This window comes from Macaca mulatta, chromosome 9 (genome assembly GCF_049350105.2).
Source record: "Macaca mulatta isolate MMU2019108-1 chromosome 9, T2T-MMU8v2.0, whole genome shotgun sequence".
In the NCBI taxonomy this organism is placed as follows: Eukaryota; Metazoa; Chordata; class Mammalia; order Primates; family Cercopithecidae; genus Macaca; species Macaca mulatta.
Genome location: NC_133414.1, coordinates 57686408 through 57702345, shown reverse-complemented (window position 1 = coordinate 57702345; position 15938 = coordinate 57686408). Strand labels below are relative to the sequence as shown.

Sequence of the window (15938 nt, the reverse complement as noted above, 5' to 3'; positions counted from 1 at the left end):
GGCCCCAGTGCATGTTCCTTCCCTCTAGGTATCTGTGTGTTATCATTTAGCTCCCACCTATAAGTAAGAACACGCAGTATTTGGTTTTCTCTTCCTATGTTAGTTTGCTGAGAATAATGGCTTTCAACACCATCCTGTCCCTGCAAAGGACATGCTCTCGTTCTTTCTTTTATGGCTGCATAGTAGTCCCTGCTGTTTATCTACCACATTTTAGTTCTTAAAACAACTAAAACAGTCTTTATTCAAGACTTATAAAAGTTCAAAAAGGCAATTAAAGGTTATCTTTTACTATTTTCTACCTTCAGAAATGTTTTTGTTTGAAAGGAGGGAGGAAAAGCTTCAATTGAGATTAAGTCCTAATGCTCCAACTTTAAATCTCTCAGCTTGCTCATGCCCAGCAGGTAAACATGAAGTTTTCAAAGATGGAAGGATCCTGAGATAGTAGAATACGCCTGCCACATAATAGGTGTCTGGCTTATGTCTGATGACTAAATGGACTGAAAGAATGGATAAACGCAGCTTGGGAGTTCAATATTTTTAAAGGAAACTGCTGTAGAGTAGGAGAATACATTTGCAACAGTAATAATCATTTATATTTGCTATTTTAATTTTCATAAGTACATAACTCAACTAAAATGAATCACACTTTTTACACATGTTAACCTATATATAATGAAAAGATAATTATATAATAAAATGTATATACAATAAAATCTACAGGAACAGGTAAACAGAATTTCTCTACTTCTGAAGAGGATAAAAGTTCACAGAAGACAGCCATCCACAGAAATAAAAATAAATAATAGAATGTGAGAAATTAGTTGTATCTATGCAAGCAGCATATTCCTTCTCTTCCCAAGGATTATTTCATTACTAATGAACCTTAACTAAACTTCAGATGTTCATTGCAGAAATCACAGATAAGAGAAAGGAAAAAACTTCACTTACAAATCCCCAGAAATAAGTTTGATTATATTTTCTACATATTTTCAGCTAACACAAGAGCAGATTATATTTGTGTATATGTGTAACAAACTGATTTTTTTCTCACTTGATATAGCAAAGTACATCTTTGCATGTCAACATATCTCTGTATCTACTGATGCCCTCAATAGTTACTTATTATTCCATCCTATGGATGCACTGAAATTTGTTCATAAAATCTATGAATTCTTCTAAATACACTGCTGTTTTAAGCAATACTAAGAAAAACAGATGTATCTGTTTCGTAAAGATATTTCAGCATAATGGAATTGATCAGTAAAAAGCATATACATTTAAAAAATGTGGTTCTTACCACTAAAGTGTGTGTTTGAAAAGCTGCAGCAACTTAAACTTTGAACAACTATATATGCACCACTGTTCTTCATCCTCACAAACTTTGTGGATAAAAAACAGTATTTCATTCCTTTTTTTTTTTTTTTTTTGAGATGGACTCTCACTCCATCGCCCAGGCTGGAGTATAGTGGCGTGATCTCGACTCACTGCAACCTCCACCTCCCTGGTTCAAGCAATTCTCTTGCCTCAGCCTCCTGAGTAGCTGGGATTACAGGTGCATGCCACCATGCCCAGCTAATTTTCTGTATTTTTAGTAGAGATGGGGTTTCACCACACCGGCCAAGCTGCTCTCAAACTCCTGACTTTGTGATCCGCCTGCCTCAGCCTCCTAAAGTGCTGGGATAACAGGCATGAACCACTGCACCCGGCCTTTCACTCCTCTTCTAACTTAAGTAGAAAACAGTATTTCATTCCTCTAACTTAAATTCCTTCTCCTACCAGGAACACTGTTTTCCTACGTACGTAGGTCACCGGTAGATACGCTAAAAAGTACTATGCCCAATTTTAGAATGCTTATTTTATTATTACATCTGCATATATAGGCCGGGCACAGTGACTCACGCCTGTAATCCCAGCACTTTGGGAGGCCAAGGTGCATGGATCACAAGGACAGAAATTCAAGACCAGCCTGGTCAAGATGGTGAAACCCCATCTCTACTAAAAATAAAAAAAAAATTAGCCAGGCATGGTGGCAGGCGCCTTTAATCCCAGCTACTTAGTAGGCTGAAGCAGAGAATTGCTTGAACCTAACAGGCAGAGATTGCAGTGAGCCAAGATCACACCACTACACTCCAGCCTGGCCAACAGAGTGAGACTCTGTCAAAAAAAAAAAAAAAAATAAATAAATAAATAAATAAATATATATATATATCTGCATATATAAATAGGCATTTGTGTTTTCTTCTGGTATGTTTCTCCTTTTGTATATTTAAAATTTTTAATCTACACTCTTATTTTTGTGACATAAAAATCTAGCTAGTTTTCTCCAAAAATGAATTATGAACAATCCACCTTTTTAAAATAATACAAAATATCACCATTATCAAGTGCTAAATTCTTACATATATTTGGGTATTTCTGGATTTCCTATTCTGTTCTACTCATTGATCTTTTCGGCTGTTAGTAAACAATTTGTGGAAATAGCACATGCACATTTTGATATCTGGAAAAGCAAGTCTTTTTCCATTCTGTTACAAAAAAATAATTTATCACAATAAGAAAAGACAGCATGTGTAAAAACTCTAAAACTTTCCTATTTTTATTTGGCTTAGGTAAAAGTGATAAACAGAAAAATCTCACATCTTCAGAAAATTCAATCTTCCTTTTCAAGCACACAAACCTTCTTGCCATTTCAGTTTCCTTCTAAGGTTCCTCAGTAAAGAACATATTTACATAGGGTACATTGATAAAAAATCCATACTGGATTTTATTTGAAGAATATTTAGCCTTGAAGTTGATATGTTATGGGGCTTCATTCTTAGTTCTCAATATACACTTTTCTATAATACATAGAACATTGCTTTAAAATGTGTACATTAAAAATAATCCGCTGCATCAACTTAATTTTTCGAGTTAAATCACTTTAAAACAATCTATTAGTGTTCTGTGAGGGAAATTATAATTGGATTGGAAATCAGCTCAAGTTTTGTTTTGTGTTGCGGCTCAGGAAGGGACCTGTGCCCTGACCTCTGACCTCGCTGAGGTTTCCACACCCAGGGTGGTGTGGGGCCTGCTGAGCCAAGAAAGCCAGGTCCCCCTCCTCCCCCACCAGGAGGGTATGTCCCCATCATCCCCCCACGTCCCTCCTCCTCCCAGCCCAGGCCCGGTTACCTCTTTTGCTTGTCCGTCTTGTTCACGTCAGTGTCCCTGAGCATGATGATGAGATCCTTTCTGGGGACTTTACCCCACCAGGCAGCTCTGTGGAGCTTGTCCAGATCTTCTCGACGGACGTGGTACCTCGGCTCCATGAAGGCACTATCGTCGTATTCTTCCCAAGCGCCTACGTTGCTCTTGCTGCTCCTGACTGTCTTCACAGCGGAGTCATCCTGGTCTCCAGAAGCGCCCAGGTTGCTCTTGCCGCTCCCCCTGCGGCAGGGGAGGCAGTGGCAGCACCACTTGGCCATCTTGCTCCTGAGTGTCTTCATAGCAGAGTCGTCCTGGTCTCCAGAAGCGCCCACGTTGCTCTTCCTTCTCTCCCTGCAGCAGGGGAGGCAGTGGCAGCACCACTTGGCCATCTTGCTCCTGAGTGTCTTCCTAGCGGAGTCGTCCTGGTCTGCAGAAGCGCCCAGGTTGCTCTTTCCGCTCCCCCTGCAGCAGGGGAGGCAGTGGCAGCCCCACTTGCCCATCTTCCTCCTGAAACCAAATGGCTTCTTCACAGAGGACGCAGCCGGCATGGAACCGACTTCAGCCACCATCTGCTTTTAACAGCAGATCCCGTCTACCAACCAGTTTCACCAACTAGCAGGTAACTGCGGGTTTCCGATCTGTTTGAAGAGAAAGATCAATCCCGGCCAAAACCTGCCAACCCCAGCAGGGGAGCCCAGCCCACCCCACCCAGGGAAAACCCACGCCCACCCCAGGAAGGGCCAACCCCCCCAATAAAACACCCAGCCCACCCAAAGGAATGCCAAACCCAGCAGAGAAAAGGTCAAGCCCAGCAAAGGAACTAGGGAGGAAAGGTCAACCCAAAGGAGAAAACGTCAATCCAAGGAGGTCCGAGGAGGAACAGAAGGCCAAGCGACCCACGCCAAGCCAAGCAAAGAACGCAAAGCCAAGCCAAGCCGCTATGCGCGTGTGCCGTGCGCGTGCAAGCCGTTACAGGCCAGCCAGTTACCAGTTTCGCGCGTGTGGCGTGCGTGTACAAGCCGTTACAAACCAGCCAAGCCGTTAGGCGTGTGGCGTGCGCGTGCAAACCGCTACAGGTCAGCCAGTTACGCGCGTGCGGCGTGCGTGTGCAAGCCGTTACAAACCAGCCAAGCTGTTAAGCGCGTGTGGCGTGCGCGTGCAAGCCGTTACAGGCCAGCCAAACCGTTACAGGTCAGCCAAACCGTTTCGCGCGTGCGGCGTGCGCGTGCGGCGTGCGCGTGCGGCGTGCGCGTGCGGCGTGCGCGTGCGGCGTGCGCGTGCGGCGTGCGCGTGCGGCGTGCGCGTGCGGCGTGCGCGTGCGGCGTGCGCGTGCATCTCAGGTGGCGCCAGTGCACGTGGCACAGACAGTGGCGGATCCGTGCAACCCGCATGGTTAAGTCTTGGCGCCACGAATGTCACTGACAGCCTTGTGTTCCCAGCAAACTTCCCCGGAGTCAGCGGAGCTTTCAGGCCATTGAGAACCCTCTGATGGGGGAAAAAAGCCTCTTGAAGCAGGACTGGGCCTGAGCGCCTGGAACCTGAGGATGCTGAGAGCCTCCTATGAAGAAAGCCCCCAAGACACTCCTGGCCGTGCTGTTGTGCATGGCAGCGGCTGCAGCTCGGAACTCGGGCTGAGGGAGCTGGCTGCAAATGGCCTCAAAATCGCGGAGCACAAGACGCCCACCGAGCCCAGTGCCTGCCTGAGGTGCCTTCCACACTTGCTCCTCTTTGGTCGGCACACAGAACACGAGGCCATCAGCGAGGGGGCACTTGCGGTCACAGGATCGCGGCCACCTCCTGCCCCGGTGCCCCCTGCCTGGTGTCCAAGAGAGAGCCAACAGCTGTGGGGCTTCTGGCCTGGGGGGCTCTGCTCCACTGGCATGCAATAGGGTCAAGGTGCAGGCTGCTGTGTCCAGACTGGCAAGAGGAGGCTTGGAGGAGCACCTCCCACGGATGGGGAGATGCAGAAAGTCACCCCCCTGTGCAGATACTGGGTACAGGACACTGTTCCCGCCTCCCTGGTGCTGGCGTCTGAGCTGGACCAGGGCAGTGGCACCTCAACCCTCCTGCTGCATAAGCTCCTCTTGCTTGATAATAAACTAAATTTTGAATGAAACAAAAGGAAAAAAGACACACACACTAAATTTCCTTGTCCCTCTGTGATCCCGAACCAGGAAGCAAGGGGAAGCCTGACCTCCTGGTCTCTCCCCCCAGCTGCAGGCTGAGCAGTTTCCTCCAGTTGGGCTCAGTGGGACCGGGCTGTCCTTCCTTCCTGCATGGACATCCCCATATCTTCCATTGCCCCATACAGAGTGCCATGATCCGGGTTCAAATCCCGGCTCCAGCACTCGCAGCCTGAGTTACCTGGCAAATGCCTTGCCCCCAGGCACCTGCTGTCTGTGTCCTTCCTGACAGGAGGGACGGGAGGTGCTGTCCCTGACATGAAGTGCTGTTAACAGTCAAACAAGCGGAGCACGAGACGCCTGGGTGGGGGACTGCCCTGCTGGCTGCTGGGGGTGCTCACCGAAGAGCACCTCCCATCTGCCCACATGGCCTTGCAGGTCTCAGCACTTATTAGGCACCTGACTACGGTAAATCCCTAAACAAAGCCCTAAGCTGCCCTGGGGAATGTGACCAGGGCGTTGGACCAGGAAGGACAGTCTGGGGTGCCAGGCATGAGGATAAGCCAATCTCTTCCCGGCAGCTTTGGGTCCCAGGGCACCCTCAGTGGACAGAGAACCCAGAGATGCCACAAGGCTTGAGCTGCATCCCCGAGTTCCAGCCCAGCCATGCCGGGCCCAGGGGTACTTTGGGCACTAAGTTGGGATGAGGAGGGGCCAGGTGACACTCCTGTGTTCCAGGATCTGGTCAAGAGGGTGGTACCCTGTCACTGCCTGGCTCCACCTGGTCCCAGTGGAAGAAGAAGAGCAGGAAGCTTCTAGCACCCACCCTCTGGGCCACCAACAGCCAGATCCACAGTGTGGCCACCTGAATCAGCACCACCTGCCTTGGGGACCGGAGCATGAAGGCCCAGATATGACCAGCACAGTGGGGCAGAGGATGCAGGTGGGCAGGATGTGCTGTGCGGATCCAAGGAGCCCCTCTCTCGAGGCTGGGGCATAACCTCTCCATCTTATTGACGCATAATATTTTAGCTCTTTGTAGGGTACATACTGTAGCAGGACGAGCCGCAGACGAAACTCCTCAGACACCGGATTAAAGAAGGAAGAGGTTTTTTTATTCGGCCAGGAGCGTCAGCAGACTCGCTTCTTAAGAGCCAAGCTCCCCAAAAAAGAAATTACTAGCCCTTTTTAGGGCTTACAACTCTAAGGGGTCCACGTGAAAGGGTCGTGATAAATCGAGCAAGCATGGGAAATGTGACTGGGGGCTACATGCATCAGCTAACAGAACAAAAAGTTTTACAATGCTTTTTTCATACAGTGTCTGGAATTTACAGATAACACAAGTAGTTTAGGCCAGGGGTTGATGTTATTATTATTACTTTGTTTAACTCCTAGGACTGGGTGGTGGTGCCAAGGTTGTCTGGCTATTTATCTTACTTTTGTTTCTCTCTCTCTTTTCTCCTGTCTTTGAACTAGGCAAGGTGGGGGGAGGAGGGCAGCAGGAGTAGTAGTGGTCTCCTTCCTTAATACAAATGCTTGTTACATGCATAAAATGTGTATTCTGGTTACTTTGAATATTTACACATAATATTGTTATTTAGTCACCATAGTCTGCTGTCAAACATTACAGCTTATTTCTTCTAACTGCGGTCTGTACCCAATAGCCAACTTCTCTTCATTCTCCCTTCCACACCCCGTCTTCCCAGCCTCTGGTACAAACATCGCATTCTCTGGGTCCATGAGATCAAGCTTTTTTTTAGCTCCTACATGTGAGTGAGAACCTGCGGTATTTGTCCTTCTGTGCCTGGCTTATTTTACTCAATGACTTCCAGATCTACCCTTATTTCTGAAAATGACATGATTTCATTATTTGTTATGCCAAATAGTATTCTACTGTGTATATTTAGTACATCTTACTTATCCATTCATCAGTTGATGAATACTTGCATTGACTCTGTATCTTTGCTATTGTGAATAATGCTGTGATAAACACAAGCATGCAAGTTACCCTTTGTTACACTGAACTTTTTCCTTTGGAAGAATACCCCTCCCCCACACACCCCCACTCCCCGCCCAGTGAGATTGCTGGACCATACAATAGCTCTCGGTGTTTTTAGAATTCTCTATACTGTTTCCATCATGCTTGTACTGATTTGCATTCCTACTGACAGTGTAGCAGAGTTTCCATTTCTCTGCATTCTCATCAGCATCTGTTATTTTTTGTTTTATTAATAATACCCATTCTAAGTGAGGTGAGATAATATCTCGCTGTGGTTTTGATTTGCATTTCCCTGATCAATGATGTTGAGCATTTTCTCATATACATCTTAGCCATTTGTATGTCTCTATTTCTGTCCTTTGCCCATTTTTAATGGCATTGTTTTGTTAGCTGCCCCCGCAGCCCATGGCCCATAGCCACTCCCACCTGAGCACGCCTGGGGGCCTAGCACAGCAGCTCCTCGCCTGGAATCCAGCATATGCCCTTCCGGACCCGGGCAGTCCTCCCGATGCTCTGCCCAGCCCTGCTGGGACGGTAGCCGCTGGGTTGGTGTGGCTGCAGGCAGAGACCTTGCCTGCCCTACTCAGCCTCCTGCACCAGCGCCGGGGAGGGTGTCCAGCGCGTGGGAAGGTGTGGGCTGGCTTTGAACTCAGGGGAGCTGGAGCGGGCAAGCTGGGAGGGGACCGTGGGCAAAGCCGTGGGCTGTGGGCTGTGTTCAGGAGGAGGTTTGTGGCCCACCAAGCCTGTGGTGGCGGTTAGGGACGTGTAGTCACAGGACTGGGCAGGGCCTGGACCAGTAGCCCAAAGTCGGCCTCAGCATTGGCACAGCAGGACAGGCCTGGGAGGCCCACTGCGAGGACTGGACTGGGTGGAGGGTCTGAGGCCCTGGCCAGAGTCACAATGGGGCACAGAGCAGGGTGGTTGGAGAAGCCTCCTAGGGCAGAATAAGAGAGTGAGGACTTAGGACTTAGGGGAGTAGTACAGGAGGAGTTGGGTGTGCCCCCTAAATCTCACAACATACCACTAGGTGCTGTGGGGTTGTCCCTGTCCCCACCACACAGGATGCTGACATATCTGCCACCTTCACCGCCTTCAGGCCCAGATGACTCACCCTGAGCAGTTAGAAAAGCACAGGGAAACATTCATCCTGTGAGAAGCTCGGGAAGCCGCTTCCCTTCTCAGGACACCTCCTGAGGCAGCAGAGGCCAGGCTGGCAGGGAAGGTGGGACAGCCGGAACATTCCTGGGGCTGCCCTGACACCTGGTGGCGGCCCTCAGAAACCAGCAGTTGCATGGAGGAAGTGCCGGCCAGCAGGAGTGCAGGAAGGGGGAGAGAGGAAGGAGGAAGGGGAGAGAGCAAGTCCATTCTAGACCAGTGGTCCTCAAACTTGAACCTGCAGTGGCATCACCCTGAGTGCTGTCCCTGACTCGGGAAACTGCTGGAAAACTCGGAATTGCTGGAGAATCTGCATTTCCAAGAGGTTCCCGGAGGCTGCTGTGCTGCTGGTCCGGGACCAAGCCATTGGTCTGAGAAAGGAATGAAGGGATGTCTGCGCTCCTACTGGGTGCCTACCGGGTGGTACTGTTATTACTATACCTTCCTTATAGAGGAGGCCACCGAGGCTGGAAAGGCCATGTTCCCACACTATCCACGTCCGTGCCCACAGAAGTGATATCCTTTTGAGATCAGTGCAGCCCCAGAGACCTCCCTAAGGTCACATCTGCACATGTGCACATGCTCCCTGCTGCACATCTGTTGAGCAGGTCACAGCCTGGGTTTGTCTGCACCAGGCAGGCAAGACAGCTCCTGAGAATGGGCCCTGCTGGGCACACCTGCCCAGGCACTGAGCCAGGAACACACAAGCTGCTCACCTGGCCTCTGACAGGTTAGTGAAAGAACGGGGCAGGGCCTGCCTGGGGTGCTGCACAGGAGCACCTAGCTCACTGCCCTTTGGAGATGACCCTGTTTGAGAACTGCCATTCTGATGACACAGCAGTGGAGGGTCTGGTGGAGCTGCCAGCTCCCCTGGGGCCCAGGAGGAGTTGCCTCTGACCTGTTTCCCAGTTCCCAGGCAGAGGCATGCCCAGAGAGCCATGCAAAGCCAGTGCTGGGCCCCTTCCTTCCTCCCACTGGCCAGTGACTGTCCCTGGGCTCAGTCACACCACAGGAGGGGAGGAGGCCATACTGTCCAGTGTCGCTTCTCTCAGCATTGTGCTGAGCTGGAGGGAAGGCTAGGAGGCCTCCTAGAGGAGGGGACACCTGTCCAGCAGCTCAGCGGAGGTCAGTTAGGTGAGCAGGGAGGGAGAGGAGAGAGGAAGGCAGAGGTCTCAGAAAGGGCGGGGCTTGGAGGCCAGGACCAGGGGAGTCAAGGCTTTACAGAATCACCTGAGGGCAGGCGGAAATGCAGACTCGGGCCATCCCAGACTCCCTCAGGACGTTGTGGCTTTAAGTCCCAGGAAAATGCATTTCTAACCTGCTCCTGGCCACTGGAGTTTAGTCCTCAGGATTCCCAAGACCTTGGCAAGGTGGCCAACTTGTGCCCCCAATACCAGGTAAAATGAGAGCAAGGTGCCAGGGTAGCCTCTGCCCCAGCCCAGCCCACACTGCCTGCTCCCTGCCTGCTGGGGTCCCACAGGTCCCAGAGCCAACCACCAAGCCAAGCAGGACCTCAGACCTGTCCAGGTGCCTCAGGGCTGGCACATCACATCTGTCGCCTCATCTGTAAGCCTGCCTCATGAGAAACACGTATTGTCAGTAGTTACAAAGGTTCCCAGCACCACTCTCCGTGCCTCCCGTCTGTGCTGGCTCAGCGAATGCCCATCACAGTCTTCCAGGGTGCTCCTACTGCACCTGTCGTAAACAAAAGGGGAAATGCAGAGCTGCCCCCCACAGCACACAGCTGGTAAATGCCCGGTGATGGCTCAGGCCAGACATCACTGCCACCGTGCCTCGTTATCCCCGCGTCCACCAGCTTAGGTTAGTGGTTGAAGGGAGAAAGTTCTGCAAGAAGAGTAAAAGTGGGGCATTATGCAAAGACCAATAAAGGGTCCTGGGAATACAGAAATGCCAAGACTCCATGTTTACACTCCCTGGAGGGGCAGAGGAAGCCTTTCCCACCTGCAAAGCTCAGGCGTGGCAGGGCCTTCCTTGGCCATGAGAACAAGAAGGGAATGGTCTCATCTTTGAGGGCTATGGAGACACCAACTGTCACCCAGTTTTACAAATAACAGAAGAGAAGCTCAGGAAAAAAGGAGCAGAGGAAGGGTCAAACCTACAGAGGACTCAGTGTGCCCAGCACTGCGCTCGGCCTTCCCACACACTCAGGCCACTTACTCCTCTACCAGCCCTGTGGGCTTGGCGTCATCCCTCCCCTCCCGTCATTCACAGAGATGAAAAGGCTCAGAGGGCAAGCTCTGAATCTGGGGCCCCATGTGGTGTAATCTGGACCCCACATAGTGGGGTGTAATCCGGACCCGTCACTCATGTGGTGTGGTGTAGTCTGGACCCCACATAGTGGGGTGTAATCTGGACCCCCACATGGTGGGGTGTAATCTGGACCCCACGTGGTGTGGTGTAAGCTGGACCCCACATAGTGGGCTGTTATCCGGACCCGTCACTCTGGTGAGGCCTGGGCAGTGCTCCCACTGCCCCCTCTCCAAGTATGGTCTCGCTGACTGCTGTGCCCCCTCACCTGGCACAGCACCCAGTGGCAGCTCATCCTGGTCAGCTTTGCTGTACGGCAAACAATGCTCCCCCTGCCTTCCGTGACATGGAGCCCCTGAGGGGCAGCTGTGAAGGCTCTGCCCCATGAGTCCTATCTGGGACCACAGGGGAGGGAGCAGCTCCTGCAGTGGGGAAAAGGATGAGAAGGCTGCAGAAGCCCCCTCTGCTTCCTAAAGCACCTGCTCAAACATGACACACTCACGCCCCCTTCCCCCAGGCACGGCACACCACCCGTGAGGCTTGGACTCTGTTCCTCTGGTGGGCAAGATGACACGGACAGGCACTCGGCATCGGGCAGGAACTTACAGGCTGCTCACAGGAAGGGGCAGCAGGACAACCAGGGGCAATAACGCGTCGTCCTCAGCATGAATTTTATTTAATAAAGGACAAACGGATGAAGGAACTATATTCCTTGCTGGAAAGGGTGAACATCTTCTCTAGGTCCATCCACACCAGTTGATAAGTAGGGAAAGAAACGATCGAACAGCAACAAAAATATCCGTGACCAAATGACATTTGTGTTGTGTGAACTAACGATCTGCTTGTAATATGCAACCACTGGCTTTATGAATCAGTAAAAACTCTGCAAAGGAAAGTTAGTATAAACCCAGCTTCCACCGAGCATTGACGATACTTGACAATCATGATCTGTCATTAACTATGGCCTGTTGCATTTATCAGCAGCTGAGGCGAGGGCCATTTCTTCCTGAGCTCAGACAACACCTCCCAGACTTCAAGCACTGAGTCCAGGCCACATGATTAGCTCTCACCACTGGAAGGGGAGCACCACTCCAGAGCTGAGGATGGTGTGTCTTCACTGTCTTTTTTTTTTTTTTTTTTTTTTTTGAGACAGAGTCTTGCTCTGTTGCCCAGGCTGGAGTGCAGTGGTGCTATCTCGGCTCACTGCCAGCTCTGCCTCCCAGGTTCATGCCATTCTCCTGCCTCAGCCTCCCGAGTAGCTGGAACTACAGGTGTCTGTCAGCACACCAGGCTAATTTTTTGCATTTTTTAGTAGAGACGGGGTTTCACTGTGTTAGCCAGGATGGTCTCGATCTCCTGACCTCATGATCTGCCCGCCTCAGCCTCCCAAAGTTCTGGGATTACAGGCGTGAGCCACCGTGCCCCGCCTTCACTGTCTTTTCTTCCAGCAGGTTGTGTAAGTTCCCACAGCGGATTCCAAGGCAAAGAGAGAAAAGCAGCTTTGGTCCCTGAACAACAGCCTGGAGCAGAGGACTCTCATCCCTTTTGAACCCACAATGGACTGCGACTTGAACAAGAAATAGAGCTTTTCGGTCAGGTGCGGTGGCTCAAGCCTGTAATCCCAGCACTTTAGGAGGCCGAGGCGGGCGGATCACCTGAGGTTGGGAGTTTAAGACCAGCCTGACCAACATGTGAAATCCTGTCTCAACTTAAAATACAAAGTTAGCTGGGCGTGGTGGTGCATGCCTGTAATCCCAGCTACCCAGGAGGCTAAGGCAGGAGAATCACTTGAACCTGTGAGGTGGAGGTTGCGGTGAGCCGAGATCCCACCATTGCACTCCAGCCTGGGCAACAAGAGAGAAACGCTGTCTCAAAAAAAGAAAAAGACGAGACAAGAAATAGAGCTTTTTCTGCATTCAGCTGCTGATTTGGGGTGGCTTACTACAGCAGCTGACCTCGTGTTAACCTCGTGTGTACAGCGCTGACTTCCGCTTCTACGTCCTGGTGATCCTGGAGGTGAGCTGTGAGCTGCACTGCAGGAACCTTTAGTCACCGACTAGTTCCACACCACACTGAGGGGCCCCCAACCAGGAGTAACTGGTACATCCTAGCATTGTTAGCTATAGAAAAAGTCAAAATGGTATTGGATAAATTATGGGACAAATAAAACGAATAAACAGGTTCTTTAAGTGCTGATATGGAAATATCAGGTATGTTAAGTGAACAATTAAGGCACAGAACAACATACAGAGAAGTTTTTAAGGTCTGACCCAAGGACCCTGAGACTGCCCAGGATCCTTTTACGGGGTCCGCTAGGTGCTCCCTTTCCAACTACACAACAGTATAAGGATGTACATCCTTCATATATCCCAACCAAAAAGCGTCACGACAGTTGGAATGCAAAGATGAAAATCCAGCTGTCTTCTACTAAGCATGGCACTAAAGAAAATTGTGATGTGAAAACAATGTCATGCTTCACTGATTCTGTTTTGAAGAATAAGTTTTCTACGTTCTTTTAAAATGTCGCTATAGGCCGGGTGCAGTGGCTCACGCCTGTGATCCCAGCGATTTGGGAGGCCGAGGCGGGCAGATCACCTGAGGTCAGGAGTTCGAGACCAGCCTGGCCAACATGATGAAATGCCATCTCTACTAAACAAACAAAAAAAAAATTAGCCTGGCATGGGGGCAGGCGCCTGTAATCCCAGCTACTCGGGAGGCTGAGGCAGGAGAATCGCTTGAGCCTGGGAGGCGGAGGTTGCAGTGAGCCCAGATCACGCCATTGCCCTCCAGCCTGGGCAACAAGAGTGAAACTGCCTCAAAAAAAAAGTCACTCTGGGTGGCTCATGCCTATAATCCCAACACTTTGGAAGACCAAGGCAGGCAGATCACCTGAGGTCAGAAGTTTGAGACCAGCCTGGCCAACATGAGGAATCCCTGTCTCTAATAAAAAAAATACAAAATTAGCCAGGCGTGGTGGTGGGTGCTTGTAATCCCAGCTACTCAGGAGGCTGAGGCAGGAGAATTGCTTGAACCTGGGGGGCAGAGGATACAGTAAGCCAAGATCACACCACTGCACTTCACCCTGGGTGACAGATAGAGACTCTTTCTCACACACACACACAAAAAAAATTAAATAAAAATAAATATCACTATACAATGGGTTTATCATTTTGTAAATCTCAATTTTATTTTCTAATATAATATTGATATAAATCACTTTTTTTTTTTTTTTTGAGATGGAGTCTTGCTCTGTTGCCCAGGCTGGAGTGCAGTGGTGCAATCTCGGCTCATTGCAAGTTCCGCCTCCCGGGTTCCTGCCATTCTCCTGCCTCAGCTTCCCGAGTAGCTGGGACTACAGGCGCCCACCACTATGCCTGGCTACTTTTTTGTATTTTTAGTAGAGATGGGGTTTCACCATGTTAGCCAGGATGGTCTCAATCTCCTGACCTCGTGATCTGCCCGCCTTGGTCTCCCAAAGTGCTGGGATTACAGGTGTGAGCCACCGCGCCCAGCTGATTCACATTTTAAAAGCTCTTTGGGGGCTCAAAAACTTAGTAGTGTAAAATCATACTGAGATTGATTCAAGCACCACTGTTGTATATCGTATACTACTTTCGTGTAAAAAAGAAAGAAAAATCATCTTGTACTAGCTTACAATGCATAAAGAAACCCATTAAGGATAAACCACTATCAGTGGTACTGGGCAGATGAAAGACCTTTTACTGAATGTATCTTTTTGTTGTTAATTTTCGAGCTATGTATAATCTATTCACAAAAGTAAGTTAAAAAACAAACCCTAGGGGGCTGGGCGCGGTGGCTCACGCCTGTAATCCCAGCACTTTAGGAGGCCCAGGCAGGCGGATCACGAGGTCAAGGGACTGAGACCATCCTGGCCAACATGGTGAAACCCTGTCTCTACTAACAATACAAAAATTAGCTGGGCATGACGACGTGCGCCTGTAATCCCAGCTACTCAGGAAACTGAGGCAGGAGAATCGCTTGAACCCTGGAGTCAGAGGTTGCAGTGAGCTGAGATCGTGCCATTGCACTCCAGCCTGGCAACAGAGCGAGACTCCTCTCAAAAGAACAAAACAAAACAAAACAAAACCCCTAGGGGCCAGAGGAAGCAGGAAGGCCAGCCCCAGAGAAGATAGAATAGGCCAGAAAGTCTGTGTGTGGATGACACCACCTCAGCCCAACCCCTCCAGAAACATGGTCTCCAGGCAAAACATCAGAAGATTCTTCTCTAAACAAACAAAAGCAAGAGACAGAGCTTCCAGGGTGTGGCTCCCCCAACTTAACTGTAACCGGCAAACACCATCACCACACAGCCAGGGTCTGCAACATGGGAGGCAGCCAGAAATAACTGTAACCAGCAAACACGATCACCACACAGCCAGGGTCTGCAACAGGGGAGGCAGCCAGAAAAGCTAGCCCAGAGGAGAGGGAGGCAATTCAGGAACTAAAATGATTTTTTAAAACAAAAATAACTGGCCAGCATGGTGGCTCACGCCTGTAATCCCAGCACTGTGGGAGGCTGAGGCGGGCGGATCTCGAGGTCAGGAGATCAAGACCATCCTAGCTAACACGGTAAAACCTCGTTTCTATTAAAAATACAAAAAATTAGCCGGGCATGGTGGCGGCGCCTGTAGTCCCAGCTACTCGGCACGCTGAGGCAGGAGAATGGCGTGAACCCGGGAGGCGGAGCTTGCAGTGAGCTGAGATCCAGCCACTGCACTCCAGCCTGGGCGACAGAGCAGGACTCTGTCTCAAAAAAAAACAATAAAAGTTAAAAAATAAAAATAACAAAAAACAAAGTCATGTATCCAAAGATGCTGGAGAAGGTATTGGACACACACTGCCGGGGAGTCTGGGTGGGAAAAATAGTGTCCATTTTCTCACAGCCATCCCGAGTGTGACTACACAGGCCACTCCTGTTTGTGGAAATCATATATTCACATGGCACAGGGAACAAGAAGGCGTTTTAACCTCAGATGTGGAGACCTACTACCTGCATGCTCCTGAGTAAATTATTTAACTTCTGGGCCTTGGTCCCTCCAGTGGAATACCTCCCTTACAGAGTCACTAAGAATTCAGTGAGTTGTCTCTGATGTGACGATATAGTCTAGCATTTGGTAGGTTCTCAATAAATGGCATTCTTATGATCCATGACAGCAGAAAAAGCTGAGAGTATGTTACTACAAAGTAAT

General features: G+C 49.8%; 1 pseudogene; it reads right to left on the bottom strand.

Moving 5' to 3' along the window:
- Positions 1–3164: 3164 nt before the first annotated feature.
- Positions 3165–3752, bottom strand: LOC144331434 (POTE ankyrin domain family member H pseudogene; annotated as a pseudogene).
- Positions 3753–15938: the final 12186 nt, after the last annotated feature.